The 5537-nt window shown below is 35.4% G+C and overlaps 1 pseudogene; it reads left to right on the top strand.

Annotated features, from left to right (window-relative positions):
- The first annotated feature begins 238 nt into the window (after nucleotides 1-238).
- On the top strand, nucleotides 239-1664 carry LOC140640609 (vasculin pseudogene; annotated as a pseudogene).
- The last annotated feature ends 3873 nt before the right edge of the window (nucleotides 1665-5537 follow it).

Here is a 5537-nt window from a genome sequence, read left to right as displayed (position 1 = left end):
CTTCTAATGTAAAATAATAGATAACAAAATTTTTGAAATATTTTTGACTCTGGTATTGGGCATTCTAATGGAGTTAACACTGTAAGGTAAGAAAAATTGGATAGTGTATACAGGAGATAAATCGCATTGAAAATATAAATTATTAAAAGGGATATACTTAGTCTGCTCAAAATGCTATAGGAAAATTCCATAGACTGCATGGCTTAAACAACAGACATTTCTCACAGTTCTGGAGGCTATGAAGTCCAAGATCAAGATATCAGTATGGTTAGGTTCTGGTAAGAGCTCTCTTCTTGCCTTACAGATGGCCATCTTTTTGCTGTGTCCTAACATAGAAAGGAGAGAGAGAGCAAGCTTGCTGGTCTCTTCTAAGGACACTAATGCCATCATGAGGACCCATCTCTTAAGACCTCAGCTAAACCTAATTACTTCCCCAAAGCCCTCATCTCCAAATACCATCACACTGGGAATTAGAACTTTAAAACATATGAATTTGTGGGGGACACAAACATTCAGTCCATGACAGATACTATGGTAGAAATTCCTATTCTTACAGCAGTACTTTCCATTCTGGAAAAAAAGCAACTCCACAAAAATAATGTCCCTAGCAATAAAACCAGGGGTGGGAATGAAGAGTGCTAAGGGGAGATAAGTGAGAATGCAAACAGATTGAGGCTGAAGATCGTATATATCCTTAACTCCTGAATATGAGAAACAATTAAACTAAACATCATTAGCTAAGGTATATAGGGCTACATGCCCAAACACCCAAATACTCAACCAAGAGTCTTTTAAGCTTCTTTCTTAGAATAGCCTCTAAAACCTATACCTAGAGTATTAAGAATGCTGGTCATTGAGGAAGATGATATAAAAGACTGGCAGAGGGGCACCTGGATGGCTCAGTCAGTTAAGCAACTGACTCCCGGGTTCAGCTCAGGTCATAATTTTATGCGTTGTGGGACTGAGCCCCATATCAGGCTCCATGCTCAGTGGGGAGTCTGTTTGAAGATTCTCTCCCTCTGCCTCTCCCCCCACTCATACACATGCACTCTCTAAAATAATTAAATCTTTAAAATAATAATTAAAAAATAATAAAGACTGGCAGATATCTGGATTCCCAGGAGTAGAAAATTTTTAGTTATAGCCAATTAAGAACAAGGCTGCTTCAAGTGGTATAAAGTCTTAGTCCCTAAATGTGCTGCTTTTCCTACAAAAGCTCAGTATGGAAAAGCCAAACTAAAGAAACTAAAGCTGGGATTTCTTTCACTCCTAAGTCCACCTACGATATTGACAATTCTAATACTTTTGAATCAGCTGCCACGAATGTTAGTACAAAAAATTTAATAAAAGAGTATAATCACTCAAATTCTGCACTTGTTGACAAAATTAATCAACAGGCCTCATCTATCCAAACTGATTTGAATGGGCATTGATAAAAAATGTGAATTCTTGAAAACACTGAAAGGGGACAGGGTTAGAAGAGAAAAGTGAAGATGAAAGTCAGGTTGATCCTGACTTTGCATAATAGGAATTAAATCCTCCAGAAAGGGCTATCAACCAAAACTCTGATGAAAATTATATTCCTCAAAACAATAACAATGCTGCTATGATTTCCCAACAAACCATTGTCTTCAAATTTTCCACAAACTGATGTGAATATATAGAAGGCATCTGGAACAGTGTCTGATACACTGTTCAGCAAACCTGCAATAAAATATCATGTAATATAGTAGGAAATATGGTGCTATCAGTTCTGGGCTTAAAATAATTGTAGTTTGTACTTGTATCAGTCATAGCTCAATATTTGGTATGTTTGGCTATTACTTGCAGACACCAAGACAAGTACCAGGTTCGGGATAGTCTGGTGATAAGATATGGGATAAGCACTCAAAACCATAATGTACAAAAAATTAATGTACAAAAATTTTGTAAAAAAAATTAAATCATAGAATACAAACTAATTGCTAATCAAATTTGAGAAGAGAAGGACATCAAAACCTGGACTTTAGGACTTCTTGAAAAATGTGGAACTGACTTCAAGGAAGAATTATTTTTGTGAAACTAGAATGTGTATGTGAATAGGTATTTAATTTGAAAAAAAATTTAATGCTCAATTTTTTAGATTAGTCTTTTTACCCACATATTGTTTACTTTGTAACCCCTTCTAAGCAATAAAATCAAATTAATATAAGGCAAAAGTTCAGTAATACAGGAATGAAACCTTTTTTTAAGTCAAGAATTGTTTTATAAAACCAAATTACAACCTTCCTATATATTCTGAACTTCTATAAATGATTCAATGTGAATTGGATATTTGAATTTTGTGAGATTGTAGAATATTCCAAATCTTAGAAAAACATGGGAAGATAGACAAGGCTTCTTAGGTCACTCAGGCAAATTACTGCCATGTGGCATATCTTGCAGCAAGTTTATTCACATGTTACCTTGTACTCTCTGTGGTCTGACCTCAACATGACCAGTCTACAAAATAGATGCTTTTAAAACCCAAAACTCAAACATGCATCATGGTCTTATTCCCATATCTGTAATGGAACAGGTGCATCCTTGATTATTTACACAGAGTGCCAAGAAAAGGGGGTTGCAGACAGAGCCAGCATGCCTTCCCTGGGATTCTTCAGAAGTGCTCATCACTAGCCAAACCCCAGGGATCTGGAAGTGGGATGAGAATAAGCAGAAGTATAGCAATATAAACAGAAGATTAAAATCATGAGTAAAAAAATAATGGCTGAGGATGATGAGGAAAAATATATTTGGTTTCTCTCTTAAATTCCTTTGCTCTCTGAAAAGCTGAGGGATTTTGTTAGGAATAGCTTGTTAACAAGAATCATTTAATATCAAGGAAATGAAACATGATGCTGATAAAATATATAACTTTGTCAAACCTATGAACAATGTTAAACTATGTGTTATTTTCTATTTAAAAGATAAAATGAAGGGCTCCTGGGTGGCTCAGTCAGTTAAGCATCTGCCTTCAGCTCAGGCCATGATCCCAGGGTACTAGGATCAAGCCCCATGTCATGCTCCTTGCTCAGTGGGGAGTCTGATTCTTTCACCCTGTGTGCATATGTGCGTGAGCGTTCTCTCTCTCTCTCTCAAATAAAAAAAATATAAAAAAAAAAGATGAAATGATTATGTAAGCCAAAAGTAATATGTCAAGAGAGGCTGTGACATAGAAGAAAAAGCACTAGTCTTAGAATGAGGTTTTGGTTGGTGTTTTTGGTTGTGTCCTGCTTTTCTACTGTGCTGGATATGTGATTTCAGCCTCTGTTTACGCATGTGTGAAAAGGGAATAACATTGTCACCCATCTCACAGACTACTGAAGGATCTAATGGGCTGAATAGCAATCCCAAAAAGATATGTCCTAACACCCAGTACCTCTTAACGGGATCTTCTTTTACAATAGTGTCTTTGCAGATTTAATTAAGAATCTCAAGATGTGAGATTATCCTGGATTTAGAGTAGGCCCTAAATCCAATGACAAGTATCTTTATATGAGACAGAAATGGAGAAGATACAGAGACACAGAAGGGAAGCCCATGTGAAAACTAAGGAAGAGAATGAAGTTATGCAGCTACTAGCCAAGAAGTTCAAAGACTTGCCAGTAGGCATCAGAAGCTAGGAAAGAGGCATGAAACACATTCTCCTTCAGAGACTTCAGATGGAGCCAACCTTGTCAACACCTTGATTTTGGAATTTTGGCCTCCAGAACTGTTAGAGAGTAATCTTTTGTTACTTAAAGCCACCTAGTTTGAGGTAATTTGTTAGGCAGCCTTAGTAAACTAATATAAAGTCAAATGAAATATTATATGTGGAAGTGGACATAACTGCTGATAGGGATCACTCGATTTTTTTTGCTAACATTTATTTTAATCTCTTTTGAAAGAGTCATTAATACTTTTGGAGTAAAATTATAAGATTTGTGCTTTTCCCAGGGGTAGCCATCTTCCATTGCCTGTTATAATAAAGAAACAGTGCAACCACTTAGAACACATGATTAAAATATTTTAGTCGCAAGCAATAGAATCAACTCAGGCTAGTGAGGAAAAAGAAAAAAAGGAAAAATCCTACAAAATAAGAGGGTGGGAGTTTTGAAGGGAGGTTACAGGGCTACCTCTGAGACTCAGAGGAAGAGCTGAACAATCAAGACTCAGACTCATTAGCAAGTGTTTTATTAGCGAGTATTTTATTTATTAGCAAATATTTTAACCACCAAATCAGAAGGTATGTGATTGTTTATCCCAGACTGAAACATTGTTTCTGTAGTATTTTCCTTTTAGAAAAACTGACAATTGAGTTCCAAAGGATCAAACCTTAGGAAAAAGAATATCAATTGTGTTATTTGAAAGAATTTCAATTCCTGAAAAAAAACAAAAACAAAAACTTGACACTTACATAGAGATTTGTAACTCTTTTATTAGCTTTTAAATCAAGAAGCATCCTTTCATCCCAACCCTTAAAAATGAACACATTGTTTTTACTGGAAAACAGGGTAGTGGAAAACGTCAAAAAAAAAAAAAAAAAAAAAAAAGAACACATTGTTTTGTTGTTGTTTTCATTTCCATCTCTTTCAGGAAAAGAAGCATGGTTTGAATGTTCAGACTTGTTTGAATAAAAATGCAACCATGACTTTTGAATTCTAAGACTTGCTTAACTGGCTGAAGTCTTAGGAAATGTCTCTTAGATACATTATGCACCTTAAACTCCTGCTTGAGGAAATTATCATGTTTGAATTATTTTGAGATGCAGCCAGAAACAAGGCATTTTTCAAGAATATATTCTATTTGCCTGTGGCAATTTGCTCTCAGCTTCACTCAGAATTCTTACTAAGAGAACAGTTAGTGCAACTGGTAGGTTTCCTGCCCTGGAGATTTAAGTGAAAATGAAACTTAGATCACAAGTGAAATCAATTTGATAGATTTCTTCAAACTAAGGCTAAACCTAGTAATCTTTATTTGGAAAACATTGGTCCATGGAAGAATAAAAAGACTAAGCTTATAAATATTTTTCAAGTAGGAAAATAAGACATTTACTGTAAACCCAAAGTAGAAAAGATCCATGCTACAATTTTTGAGAAAATTTGAAATAAGCTTCTTAATATCATGTAGATAAATTTCTTATAATCACCTAGAATTAGAATCATTAGTGTTTAAATCTTGACAACCACAAGCTAATAGATACACAGACACATACAGAAACAAAATGACCTCTGTTCTCTAGATGCTTTGGTCATAAATTACTACAACTCATCCTTCACATATAGTCAGTTTCTTCCTCCCAGTTCCTAACACACAAGCATAGTTCGTGAATGTTAATAACACCATATGTATTGGTTTCATTTTCATAAAGACTCTCCACATGAAGACAAAGACAGCTCCCAGATAATCCCAGTTTACTACAACTTCAGGAAGGACTGCCTCCTTCCCAGTAGTGTTAGAAAAAAAATGCAAGAAAAGAAATGCTTCTGGCACTGAGCCCATACATAAACCAATAACTCAAGCTAGAGGGACAGCTACTC

Source organism: Canis lupus, chromosome 9 (genome assembly GCF_048164855.1).
Source record: "Canis lupus baileyi chromosome 9, mCanLup2.hap1, whole genome shotgun sequence".
Classification (NCBI taxonomy): Eukaryota; Metazoa; Chordata; class Mammalia; order Carnivora; family Canidae; genus Canis; species Canis lupus.
The sequence above is the reverse complement of the archived record's forward strand: the minus strand, read 5'-3'. Positions and strand labels throughout refer to the sequence as shown.